This window comes from Natator depressus, chromosome 21 (assembly GCF_965152275.1).
Source record: "Natator depressus isolate rNatDep1 chromosome 21, rNatDep2.hap1, whole genome shotgun sequence".
Classification (NCBI taxonomy): Eukaryota; Metazoa; Chordata; order Testudines; family Cheloniidae; genus Natator; species Natator depressus.
In genome coordinates, this window is record NC_134254.1 from 1250751 (window position 1) to 1265055 (window position 14305).

Below are 14305 nucleotides of genomic sequence, written 5' to 3' on the forward strand. Positions count from 1 at the left end.
CAAAGTCTGCAATTCATAACTGAATCTGAGTCGCTTGGGGATGACAATACAATATTCTATAGAAGATTCCCCAGAAATCTGAAAGGTAACACTGTCAGTATAATGACCTAGACAGACAACAATGTAACCGTTCTGGGGAAGGTATTTTGTCTATACTTGCATTTCAGGTGCTGGTGCAATCTATTTAACAGAAACAATCAAGTAGGCGTGCAAACTATTAGCTAGGTTTGCCTGCTACCATGGAACAATCACCAGTAGCAAGAGATGAGTAAATCCACCTTACTACTTAAAGAAAATAAAATCCTACTTGACATAGAATGAATGTGGGGGAGGGATAGTTTAGTGGTTTGAGCATTGGCCTGCTAAACCCAGGGTTGTGAGTTCAATCCTTGAGGGGGCCATTTGGGATCTGGGGCAAAAATTGGGGATTGGTCCTGCTTTGAGCAGGGGGTTGGACTAGATGACCTCCTGAGGTCCCTTCCAACCCTGATATTCTATGAATGACATATCTATGAGAGGTGTCTTACGACCAGTCCCTGTCTTCTAGGATCAGGACCAGGATCACCAACTCATTCCAGATGGTAATGCTTTCCAATCATTACTGACCCAGACCAGACCAGCAACCCTAAGATGCAGCTGGAAGACTTACTCTAAATTGTCATTTTCTTTGAATGATGGGCACAGTCTTTTCAAAAACCAGTCTCCTTTCCTGAATTTCACTTAGGTGCTAATCTAGAACTCTGTACCACTTTCATTAAATATTAATTTGGCAAAAACAAGGCACCCTCTCTAGCCTAGTGGTTTGGATGCTCATCTCATAGGCACTTCTGGTTCAATTCCCCTGGTAGGAAGGGATTTGAACAGTAATCTCCTGCCTCTCCAAGTGAAATACCTAAAAGCTGGGCTGCTGTCAGGCACTTGATGCTGTTCCACTTTAATCAAATACTAATTGGGCCAATGCAAGAATTAAGCGTGAGAACTCCTCTCCAGTGCAGTGATCAGGGTACTCACCTAGAAAGTGGGAGATGCTGGTTCAAGTCCTGCGCCTGCCGGCTAAGAAAGGGTTTGAACAGGGATGGCCTCACTTGACTATAGAGGGAGTCTAATCCTTTAGCTGGCCCATAGAAATATTTAATTGAAGTGAAACAGCTTCAGCAGCCTTCCCTCCACCCCCATCAGTGTAGCCCCAGGACAGACGAGGCAAAGGGGGGAACCAAACCAGAATCTCCCACATCAAAGAAACTGCACTATGCATACGAATTGCTGCATTACTGTGTGAGGGGCCACTTGGCAAAGAACAGTTGCTTACATATTCAGAGTGTACAGTTTAAATGGAGTGGGGCTTTCACAATCTGAAATCATGGCCACATCCTCACTGGGAGTGCTTTACCCCCGCCTACTATACCAGCAAAGCACTCAGAGCACGGACGAAGCTAGAGCAGCAAAGCTGAGTTTTGTACCAATAGAATAGGACCAATCTCCAAGAGCAAAATAAGCCAGTCCCGTCAAAAGTAGTAAAACTACATCTACTCTAGGGGCTTCTGCTGGCACTGCTATGCCAGTCAGGGGTCACTCCTTCACCAGCCTGAACCCCACGGCTGTGCCAGCAGACATTTATAGTGGCCTATTTCAGGGAGCGCTGTGAGCTTTGGTGCAAAATTTCATTTTAAGAGAAGTGGGTTTACAGAGCACTACTACCATAGTTTCCTTATTCTCGTATTCTGAAGCATTTCTAATCCCAGCAAATTCTAAATTAGGAACTCCCCAGCCCCATTTTAAAATGTCAAATGTATCCTACAAAACAGCTTCTTTGATTTAGAGTTACAGATACTTCTCCCATCTTATTAACCTTAAAATGGAATGAGCCAAGACCAGTTATTCCCAATCAGAGGCAGCCTTTAATGGCAAAATTACAGGCTTTGAGATATTTAGTCCAGCAAGCGGATTGGCTGCCTACCCCAAGTGCCTCTGACGGCACTAAAAGTATCTTCTTGGCCTACTGTCTGGGAAACGCTGAAGCCAAGTGCTTTTGCGCCAGAAAAAAATCTCACTGGGTCAATTTCTCAACAAACCAAAGCCATGAATGTATAAGTTAATGAAGCATCAGGTGCAAAATATTAACTGCAAACCGACCCTTCTGCACGGGTCGGATACGCCACGGCCGCGGGCGGCTCTTGGCCTGACACGGCAAAGGAGAGATCGCCAGCTCCGCGGGGGCAGACTTACCCCGGGGGGGGGGTGTTTTTGTAACTGATTCAGGGGAATACCTGAATGGGGCCCCTCGAATAGGGTCAGATTTGTGTCTCTCCAAAGGAGCGATCGCTTGGGGCGGTCTCAGGCCCTGGGCGGCGCGGCGAACGGACACGAAGGGAAGCGAACCCCGCTTCGGGCCTGCCGCGAGAGGCGCCCAAAGACCCGGCGCCAGCCCCGAGCGGCGCCCCCCCCCGCCCCGAACTGACGCTCCCCCCGCCAGCGCCGGGCCGGGCCGGGCACACCCCCTCCCCCCGCCAGGGCGGGGACGGCCCGCGGCCCGGCCCGGGCGAGGAGGGCTCCCGTCGGGGCAGGCCCGGCCGCACTCACCGCTGGTGGGAGGTCTCAGCCGCGGGCTGGAGCTGCCGGGGGGACACGAGGGGATGCGGGGCCCCGGAGCGGGCGCATCATAGCCCCGGAGCGGCCGCCAGTCCAGGCCCGCCCCGCCCGGGGGGAGCCTCCAGGCCGCTCCGCCGCCGCCAGGCCCCGCCCCGCCCCACGGCCCGGCCTGGCCCGGCTCCCCCCGCTCCGCGGCCCCGCCGCTCGCCGGACCCCGCTTCCCGTCGGCCCGCTCCGGCTCCGGCTGCGCTCCGGGCCCTCGGCTGCCTGCGCCAGACTGAGCCAGCCGAGCCCCGAACTCGGCCCAGCCCCGCGACTGCCGAGCGCCGAGGCATTGAACCAGGGTCACGTGACGGCTCGGCCCATTGCCGCACGGTTACCGAGGCGGAAGCGAGGCGCCGTCGTGGTCTGATTGGGTACTGGGAAGTGGGCGGGCGGAAACGTCCCCGCTCCGAGACGCAAGCGGCTTTGGCCGAGGGCGCCAGGACGGACCCTTGCGGGCTTCCGTCCCTTCCTCCAGCCGCGCTGGGCCTGACAGCACGGGGCTGAGGCCGCAGCCCCGCCCCTCGGCCTGGCCGTGTTGCCATGGGAACGTGGCCCCTGCGCGGCTCCCCAGCTCCCGCGGGCCCCGGAGCAAGGCCAGGTAACCCCGGCCGGAGCCCGGCCCCGGGCTGCGCTGCTCCCTCAGCTCAGCGGGTTCTTGGTGTTTCCGCACCTCAGATCGCTCCGGGCCCGCGAGAGGCGCAGCCACGGGTCAGCCCGTCTCCAGGGGCCTCCCGGGCCTCAGCAGCCACCGCCCCGGCTCCTTCCAGAGCCCCGACCTTCGCCCGGCCCGGCCTGCCCTGATCATGCGATCAGCCCTTTGCCCCCCCCGGGCCGCACAGACCCCCCCCGCCCCGGGCCGCACAGATTCCAACCCTCGGGCCGCACAGATCCCCCACCCGGGCCACACAGACCCCCCCCGCCGGGTCCTTTCCTCCCCCCGGGCCCTTTGTCCCCCCCCCCGGGTCGCACAGATCCCCCCCGCCCCGGGCCGCACAGATCCCCCCACCCGGGCCACATAGACCCCCCCCGCCGGGTCCTTTCCTCCCCCCGGGCCCTTTGTCCCCTCCGGACCGCACAGACCCTCCTCCCGGGTCCTTTCCCTCCCCGGGCCGCACAGATCCCCCCCCCGGGTCCTTTCCCCCCTCTGGGCAGTACAGACCCCCCCCGGGCCCTTTGTCCCCCCCCCTGGGCCGCACAGATCCCCCCCCGGGTCCTTTTCCCCCTCTGGGCAGTACAGACCCCCCCCGGGCCCTTTGTCCCCCCCCGGGCTGCACAGATCCCCCACCCGGGCCACACAGACCCCCCCCGCCGGGTCCTTTCCTCCCCCCGGGCCCTTTGTCCCCCCCAGGCCGCACAGACCCCCCCCGGGCCCTTTGTCCCCCCCCAGACCCTTTGTCCCCCCTGGGCAGTACAGAAACCCCCCTGAGCCCTTTGTCCCGTCCCCCCCCAGTCAGTACAGACCCCCGGGACCCTTTGTCCCCACCCCAGGCCCTTTGCCCCCCCAGGCGATACAGACCCCCCACCACACCCCCGGGCCCTTTGGTTCTTCCAACTGTCACCTCACTGCAGAGTTCGCATAAGACAAAAGACGCGTCATTTGGGGAGAAATTCTCCAGTGAGTTGTGGGTGCTGGGCTGCCGTGTGAACCCTCTGTGTCTTTGTCTAGAATACAGTGAAGAGAGAGAGAAAAGGGTTCTGATTGTCAGGGTCTCCGGATGGGCATCTCTTGAGGAGAAATTCACTTAAAAGCCTGGCCAGGATCATGCTCATGCCTTAAAGTTAACAGGGGTAACTTCTCACTCTTCTCATTGTGATTTCAGTGGGTTTTGAATCTGGTCCTTAAGCCCTGAATATGCTAGAAAGAGTTTGCTGGTCTAAATATCACAGTATAACTATCCCCATCTCCTGCTCTCTCTCCTCATAGTGTACACCCATCTTGTACTGACAAAAGAATGCTTTTGCCAGTGTAGCTTATTCTCTATGTGACACTGGCAAACCAAGGGCCGGATCTTGCTAAGGCTTTAGGCCTCAGCTAAGCACTGACAAATTGCGTGCTGGACAGTCTGTTTCACCTGTGGATTAGCACAGGTAAGGTGGGGTATTAGACTTATAACAATGTGTGTAGACTTTATGAAATGCTTGTAAGTGTCTGTATGCATTAATCTCCCTTAAATATCTTTATCACATGCTGTAAGGTAATATTTAAGTTTTTGCTTTATAACTGTAAAAAATGTTTGCTCTGAAACTGTGAACCTGTCAGGAGGGACCACCTCCTGCTCATCAAGAAGGCTACCAAAACCGAATGGGCCATTGGGGGACAAGGAGCATCATTCTACAGTGCAGTGGTTGGGGTACTCAGCTGGGTTGTGGGCCAGTCTGGTTCAGTCCCCCTTCTGTTTGATGAGAAGGGAATTGAGCAGTGATCGCCTACCTCTCAAGAGGATGTCCGAACTACAGGGCTATGAGTTATTCTGATGGGGGGCTGCCTTGGTCTTGCCTCTGGAAACCGTTCCACTTTAATTAACTAGTAACAGTTGAAGCAGAAGTCATGTATAAGAAGCCCTCAATGATAGGGGGATTTGGGTATTGACCTGAGCTGTTGGAGGGTGTGAGTCAATTCCTCCTGGTCTGGGGCAGGGAATTGAGTGATCTTTTTCTCTTGAAATGGTTTTAATTAACTATTAACTGGGCCAAGCTTAGTCTGAGAAGCCCTGTATGGTACAGGGGTTAGAGTACGCTACTGGGGTGTGGGAGATCCTGGTTCAATTTCTGCCTTGTGAGAAATACCTTTTTCTCTTGAAGGTGTTCCACTTTAATTAAACTATGAATTGGGCCAAAGGACATGTCCCAAAAGAACTGCCTTCTGTGGTGTAGTGGTTGGGGCTCTTGCATGGGCTGTTAGAGACCCTGGTTCAATCCTTGCTGTGGGCAAGGGGTTTACAACACATATCAGTTGCCTCTGGGGCTGTTTTATTTAAATATTCCTTGAGCTACATTAAAAAAGCAAATCACTCTTTTGTCCCCCGCAGCTAGGCTACCCACCCGGGTGGTGGGAGACCCCGGGTCCAACCTCTCCTCTGCAAGGGGTTGGACCAAGGCTCTCCCACCTCCCAGGGACCCTCCCGCCTCCCGGCCCCACCCCCCACGCCTCCCCGGCCCACCCCCCACCCATGAAGTGAGCAATCTCTGTTCAAACCCCCTTCTGTTTCCAGAAAGACAAGGGCCTCCTGCAAACGCAAGGGGACCTAAACAGGAACCTCCTACTTCCCTCCTGGGAGGCAGGACAGCCTTCTCCAAATCTTTTTGAAACAGCTAGAGGAAGGATTTGAACCAGCATCTCCCACTGCCAAGGCAAGCAACCGAACCACTGGACTATAGAGTGACCCTAGCTCAGGGAGTGGCCTGATTCCTAGTTAATTAAAGTAGATCAGCAGCAAGAGGCAAGAGCTGAAATCCCTTCTCCTCAGAAAGGAGGAGTGGGATTTGAACCAGGTTCTCCAACATCCTAGGTGGGGCCCAAACCACCAGGCTATTTAGGGCTTCATAGGGGGGGAGCTTTGATTTGACCATTTAATAGTTTATTAAAGTGGACAGGCGTCAAGAAGAGAGGCAATCTCTGCTCAACCGAGAGCAGGGAATCGAACCAGGATCTCCAGCACCCCAGGCTAATACCTGAACCATCAGGTTATACAGCAAGTGTTATGAATAAGGCTTGTTTTGGCCCAATTAATAGTTAAATAAAGGGGACAAGTGTCAAGAGGAGAGGCAGCTTTTACTTACCTCTTTCCTCCATCCAAGGTGGGGAACTGAACCAGCATCTCCAGCACCCCAGGTTAGTACCTGAACCACCAGGCTACGCAGGGAGTGTTATGGAAGTGATTTGCTTTGGCCTGATTAATAGTTAATTAAAGTGAACCAGCATCAAGAGGAAAGCAGCCTGCTTCTTGAATCCTTTCTTCTCATCAAGCACAGACAGGGAATGGTGCTGCCACCCCCACCAACCCAGACAGGCACGCTGACCAGCAGGCTACATAGCATTGCTTACAGAACAACTTTGATGTGGACCATTTTATAGTTCATTAAACTATTACACAGCTTCAAGAGAAAAAGCAATGCAGTGTCTGCTCAACTCCCTTTTCAGGGTAAGTGGGGACCTGAACCTGCTCCTTTAGCACCCCAAGCTAGTACCTAAACCACCAGGCTAAGCACAGGGTGGTATGGTTGAGTCTTGCTTTGCCTCAATTAATAGTCAATTAAAGTGGAACAGCATGAGGAGGAAAAGAGCTCAGAGCTCAAATCCCTTCTCCTCAGCAGGCAAGAGGGGAATTAACATGTGAGTACACTAATCATGGGGCTCTAAGAAGGCTTCTTACAGAGCAATACTGCTTTGACCTAAGTAAGTGTTAATTAAAGTGGAACAGCTTCAAGAGAAGAGAAGCTCCCTCTTCAAACCCATTCTTAACAGGCTGAGAGAGGTGTTGGAGTAGGTTCTTGCACTTTTGAGGTCAGCAGCCAAACCAGCAGCCTATCAAGCAATTCTGAGCCTTTTACTGGCCCAATTCATAGTTCATTAAAGTGGAACAGCTTCAAGAAGCTGGGCACTCCCTGCTGAAAGCCCTTCTCCTCAGCAAGAAGAGGTGGCACTTGAACCAGGGTGGCCAACTGCCCAGCAGTGCTATCCTAACTACCATTCCGTAGCAGGCTTCTTTTGCTTTGCTATTGCTTCACACAATTCATACAATTAAAGGGGAACAGCTTCAATAGGAGCAGCCCACATCGGACTACCCTTTAGGTCAGCAATTAAGGCACTCACTTGAGAGATGCCAGACCCCCTGTTACATACTTTCTGCTCATAAGCAGATGGGGCAAGTGACCCATGGTCTCCCACATCAGGACCCTAATCACTGGGATAGGGGGCAGACAGCAGGATTCGGCCGCCTTCCCCCAGCTGGTTTTGTATGGTGTTGGGGTGTCTGTGGGTGTGAGAGAGGTACTGTGGATCTCCCTTTCCTCTGTACACCTGCGGGGGTGTGTGTGCATGTGTGTGTGTGGAGAGAAGAGCTCTAAACTCCTCCGTTCACTTCTCTGGGTGCCCAGCTGCTGTGTTCAGCCATCTTTTCCCCATGCCACTGAAAGCTGAAGTGGAGTCACATCCACTGGCAGCATGTGGCCCAATGGCCATTCCCAGCTCCATAGCCATGCGAGGAATGGGAATGCATCTCTTCTTTTGGCCAACATCAGTTTTGAAATCAAATTCATCTGCCCCAAGAATAGAGCAATATTGTGGGCACATCAGTGCAACCTGAGTCCAAGCTCCACATTAGCATCCTGTTTGCTTTGCATGAGCAACATGCAAGAACATGAGTGAATCTGCTTGCTTGTGATCTGCTTTGAATTCTGGTATTGCAGTACGGGTGCCAGGCCCTAGTCTCACTGCTCGTGCGATGTCGTGAAACTCACCAGCAAGGTGACAAGGTCTGCTTACACATCACGGTCCAGTCATTGAGGAGACTGTTTGCAATGTTAGCTTTATTCTTTGGCTGTGAATTCTTCGGATTAAATCCCACCCTTATGTAGACATACCCGATCATTTCAGTTACATCAGCTGGCTCCAGTACCAACACACTGTATCAAAGGCAAAGCCACTAGGCCAAAGTATTGTGTCTTCTCGCCAGGCTCTGCCCAGTCCCTTCCCACACTGTTGCCTGGAGCTTATTGGCAAAGGCTTAGGCCTGTGCTGCACTAGAGACGGTATCTTGGGCTAACTGTCAGTTGGGCTGTAATTATTTTACCCCTGTAGTTACACTGGATTGAGCCCTAGTGTGGATGCAAGTCTATCAGGCCTAAGGTGCTGGCTAGCCACATAGCTTGTTTTGCTTCCCAAACCAGACTAAACGTTCATACTGGTTCACTGCAGCCACACTGGGCTTGGGGGCAGAGCTTACGGAGCCGAGCGTTGCCTCGTTAACTGCACTGGCCTAGTTAAAGTGGCCCCACTTTTGAGTGTAGACAACCCCTTAACTGAGCTGGTTTTCACCATGGTGCCCATCACATTAGGAAGCAGAAGGCTTGTGATTTGTTTTCGGCGGGGCAATAACCCCAACAATGGAATTTTTTACAGCCCTTTTCCCCCCGTGAAGAAGGAAAGTTCGGTGCAGTCTTATCTGTGGTGTTGCTGCTCCCCACCATGATAGTGCCGTGCCACACCAGGGTTGGGGGATGAGCTGGCAGTGCGTGTTGTGGTCAAGGATTCCTCACCTAGGGCCCTCCAATAAGTAGACGTTAATAAGCAACGTACGCTAAAATCCACCCATATTGGGAGTTTGGCTTGAAACCTGCGATAGCATAACAAGGAACCAGGTAGACTGTAGAGGCCACGGAGCTGGGGGGTGCCCACCCACGACCAGCCACTTTTAACCATGTGTTGGGGTTGCCACCTAGACCTGGCTGGGCTAGTTTTTCTGCTGCCTTGCTGGTTGCACTATACCCCTTGTTAAACACTGGCACATTGCAACTGGAAGCTGTGGGTGTGCACAGGGGAGTCATACAGCAATCTCCCTACTCTGGCACACAGGCCACGTGGCCAGGAGCCTGGGCAGCATGGCACCCGGGGCCCACTTTAAGTACTGGGCCCTCAAGGTGCCAAAACTGCAGCAGCTGCGGTTCTTGCTCCTCTTGGCACTGGGATCTTGGCATCAGGCTGGCCGGGCCCAAGGCTCAGCAGCAGGGGGGTAAGGAGTGGGATGGGGGGTGGGAGGCAGGGGCGGTGGGCGGCTGAGGCTCCTGGGAGTACATGGGTCATTGCGGGGAAGGCAGGGGCTTCTGTTTCTAGGGGACTGCAGGGGGCTTCTCTCTCAAGTGCTGAGGAAGGCTCCTGGGAGCAGGTGGGTGTAGGGGCTCATGGGAAGGCAAAGAGCCCTTGTGGTGCAAATTCCGAGGCGTTTGGTTCCGGGGCTCCAGGAATTCAGCCTGCCCCAAAATCAGCTCCTTACCATTGTCCAAGTGCACTGAAATCCACAGGTCTGCAAACCGCTTTAAAACCTGGTATGCTGCCGTGGTGTAAAGCGTAGAGCTTGTGGTGCAAAGCTGTCACTTGGGCAAGGGGATCCTCAGGCTTTCCTCAGGCTACTTATTATGTCCCCCCACTGAACCATTCCCAGTGGTTCTGGCCGGAGCCAGGGGTTAAGGTCGCTTTGCATGTCCCTTGACTCTCTAGTTCCTCGTTTACAGAGGTTTAAGTCTAGTGGCTCTCCACATTCTGGAAGGCCACAGAGCTGCAGAGGGCAACCTTAACTCTGCCTTAATGAAGGCTGGCGCAGTTGCTAACATTCAGGTCAGAGCCTGGGCAGGGCCTAGGAGGTGCTAGTCTTTGATTAAGGGGGTTTGAGATTCAGGAAATACCAACTGGCATCTTGATTCTTTGTCACTAACAAAATCACACTGGGACGTACTGCCGCAGGCGTCTTTGTGGCAGACTGTGTCCTGCGAGGCAGAATGGGGGGGGCTGTTTCTATGGTCCACGTTTCTTTACTTGTGCTACCAGTACCAGAGTAAGATTTTATGGCGCATGCTATATCTAGGACCCGAGCCAACTCCTACTGAAGTCCATGGGAGTCTCACCATGGATTTCAATGGGCTCTGGCTTGGGCCCTTAATGAGGTGAGTTCAGTGTTCCTTGAAAGATGGACCCATGGAAACCCACCTTTCTGCTGCTTTCTACTCTGCTCCCATGCAATTCTGAACCTCCTCCGTGTCCATAGTGAAGGACACAATGCCCCAGCCTCACATGAGCAGCCAGGAGGCTATGTGAAAAGGAAGCGACTCCACTTTATCGCCTGCAGAGTGTTTTCCGCCCCCCATTCACTGGCAATAATGACTGGAAACCAGACTGGGTCACAAATGGCACCTTATGCCCCATGCCTGTCACCAACAGAGGCTGTATGTGACATGAAAATATTCTCATCAGCTTGTCAGCTGTCCGCAGGGGCCTGGACTTTCTAGTTAAGGACCAGGAGAATCACTGTGCAGCAAGATTTGTCCCAAACTAGTCACTTGTCACTGTAGGAGTGTATGTGCTGTGGCTGGCACCTGGTCTATTGTAAAGTGAACCTAGATAAGAATCGGGTTTTGAACACTGTGGAAACTTCCCCAGAGAAATCCCCAGGCCTGACTGAGCCAGTCACAGATGCACCCAACACTTTATCAAACAGAAAACCTTAGACAGCCGGTGTTTTATAGGAGGCTCTAAATGCTCCTCTTTAGTGATAACTATGAAGGTGACTAAGAAATGCCTTTAACTTCCTGTAGTATTATTTGCTCAGTGCAGATTTGAAAGTGGAGGCTCAGATGCAAGAAATGACATGAAGGGGAGAATTTCTGCTTTAAGTTAGCTCAACTTGATCGTGACCCTATGACAAGTTGTACAGGAAATTATGTAAACTCCCTGAATCAGTGTTATTTGCAAAGATGGGGAGTGGGATTCTTCCGGTTACACAAATTTTGTATCCACAATAGAAAAAACAGAATCTGCGTTACAGCAACATTCCACAATGATACACCAGTGAGAGCCGAGTGGGTAGTGTAGCTGGAGCTGAAGGGTTTTCAGCCCTCTACTGTGAAAAGTGGTGGTAAAAATGCTCTGTCTACAGTGTCTCTGTTGTATCACCAGCAGAGCGGCATCCTATGTGCTTTCCTTCACTGATTCAGCTCGTGTACTATGGCAGAGTGCGGGCATTTTTAACACCACTGTGACATACCCAGGGTACAATCCAGACTAATAAGTAGCTGCGTCACACCTGCCCTCTAACCCGGGGTGCCCTTTACACTGCCTTGCTGCTGTAGCCTCCAGTCTGGAGTGCTCACAAAGAGCCTCCAGCCTGCAAGTCACTCCCCACCATGTCTGTGTGCTGCAGCCAGCCAGGCACGCCTTGGCTCTTACCAGCCTGGGTTATACTGAACGGTGACCCCAACTCACTCCCAGGCTTAGCTTTTCCCCCAGTACAGAACATCCTGTACTGCCCAGCCCTCTCCTGGACAATGTAAGTTTATATAAAGTCCATCATTTCATGAATAGAAATATGCACACATCTTGTTACCCCCAATGGTGTTTCCTAGACACTTTGATTTAAACCCACTGGATTAGATCAAACAATAGAACAAGTTTATTAATTGCAAAGAGAGATTTTAAGTGAGTACAATTAATGAGGCATTAAATGTCAGAAACGGTTACAATAAAAACGAGCTAAAGCACAACTGGTGCCTAACTTAACAAATTGTGTTAAATTCAAAGCAAAGCTTTCTCACTGAATGCTCTCAGCAGTTCTTACTGACCAAACTTTTGGGTCAGTGGCTGTTTCCTTTGTCCCTTCTGGTGTAGCAAACTGATGGAGAGGACAAAGAGTGTGTTGGCTTCTGTTTTTTCCTCACCTGTTGGGAGATTCTTTTGATGCCCTTCCTGCTTGATGAGTCTGTTTACAGCTTATGTGCAAGTTAAGCAGACCACATGTTCCTTTATTTGAGACAGACCTGTTTGCCAACCACTGTTTGGAACATGTGTTAACACCATACAGTGGAATTTTATAACTTCACAAACAGTGTTGCCACACACAATTTATCAGATCAGTAATGACCAGCAAATTATACATTTTCAAAAGATACAAATCTTCATATAAAGATTATGACAATAGAATGTAGGGTGTGGACACAGGAGTATGGGGTCTCAGAACCATGCCAAATGTAGGCAACACCAAACACATTCCATAGCATGGTTCTAACACCTTCTAGACGTGTTCTCACTGGCTGACTAACCCATTTTGGCCTGATGAAGTTCTGAGCCACATTTAAAACGTCTTCAGGAAGTGGCTCAGGACCCAGATGGGAAGGGCAGTGAGGGATGAGTTTATCTTAAAGGATCCATGGCTGCTGCAGAACTTATAGGATGTACTATTTTACATCTGTTCTTAGAACCAAAGTCCTGTTAGCCTAACGCACATGTGGCCAGTTCATTCCTTGGCATGACCGGCAAGCTGATCACAGCTCATCCCTGAATGACTGATTTTCTGGGTCACTGCATGTTTATAGAAAAGGCTATATTTCACATTTTGTTCCTGGGGCTGGCTCACTGCGTGGGAGGGCACAGCCAGTCCCCAGCACAGCAGCTAGCATAACTCAGCTCCAACATTCAGACACAGCGAACATCATGACATGGGCCAGGCTGGACACCCCACATGATGCAGGACCCTCGCTTCATGGCTGTGCTAACACTCATTATGTCCCACCAGGGCTGTTGCTATCACTGTGGCATGTCTATGAGCAATAAGTGTAGCCAGGGTTCCAGGCAGCCACAGGGGTTTCAGGACCACGCTGTCAGAGCAGGTTGAGATGACATAGCGGCATATTGCCTGGACTTGCTCTCCCCTGGGTGGAGTTGAAACAGTGTTAGGAACAGAAAAGTTACAGGGGAAAAGCATGCAGGCCTTTTTTTTCCACAGCTGGGAAACTTCATGGGATAAGGGATCAAAAGTGTCTTAGAAGCTGGCAGTGGGGGTGCCAGGGTGGCTTTTTCCAACTCTTCCCATAAAATATGTTTGCGCCTGGCTCTGACCATGCTCTCATTGGAGGGGCCCTATGACATTATCTAATTAAAATATGATCATGTAAATCATTGTTGCTACTGCTGTTATATAATTGCAAGAAATGTTATACAAAGTGTGTCAAGTAAGGTGTCAATAGAAAAGCTATGATTGGCTGAATGTGATTATGCTATTTGTATGTATTTATCATTTTTGTATCTGAAGTTATGAATATTAACTATGTACCTGTATTTTAAATGTTTGCTCCTGTGAAAACACCAACCAGGTGTTTAGCCAGCACACTGTGAAGGAACTATTCAAATTAAATGGCCCATCAAAGAACACTTAACTCACAATGGAAGATGCCTACCTACATTTAATGGACTTTCCTGTGAATGTTCTACCTGGAGTATGGGTAATGACTTCTGCTATGACTCAGGGCTTGTCTACACTGCCACTTTACAGCACTGCAGCTTTCTCGCTCAGGGGTGTGAAAAAACACCCCCGAGCACTGCAAGTTCCAGCACTGACAAGCGGCAGTGTAGACAGTGCACCAGCGCTAGGAGCTATGCCCCTCGTGGAGGTGGGTTTTTCACCTCTGGGAGAGCTCTCCCAGTGCTCTGCCGCGACCACACAAGCCACGTTAAAGCGCTGCCATGGCATGTGAAGTGAAGCATGCACGGACATGTGACTTGCCCATATGACTCCAAATACCATCTTGTTCCCTGTAATTTTCCACAGTGAGAACAATGGAAAGAAGCTATAAAAGGCCCTGGAAGCACCTCCATTTTGCCTCTTTCCTGCTCAAACCTCTGGACTATGGATTTATACTAATGGGAGCATTCTAACCAAGATACTGAGGACTTTCCAATGATTTGGAAGCAACCAGAGACTTAACAAGCAAGCAGTTTATTCCATCACTGCTACAAGCCTGATCCAATAACTTTGCAACTGTTTTATGTATTTGATTCCTTTAACCAATTTTAAACTCTCACTTTCCTTTCTCTTTCCTTTTATAAATAAACCTTTAGATTTGAAATACTAAAGGATTGGCAATAGCATGATTATTGGGGAAGATCTGAGTTATATATTGACCTGGG

The 14305-nt window shown here is 51.2% G+C and overlaps 1 protein-coding gene across 2 annotated transcripts in view; it reads right to left on the minus strand.

The window, feature by feature from the left end:
- Positions 1-2701, minus strand: part of HIPK1 (homeodomain interacting protein kinase 1) — a 33191-nt gene extending 30490 nt beyond the window's left edge. For both annotated transcript variants that reach the window (XM_074936388.1, XM_074936387.1), the window contains exon 1: positions 2581-2701. The gene's annotated coding sequence lies outside the window, so the exon portion shown is untranslated. The remainder of the gene's footprint in view (positions 1-2580) is intronic.
- Between the last annotated feature and the right edge of the window lie 11604 nt (positions 2702-14305).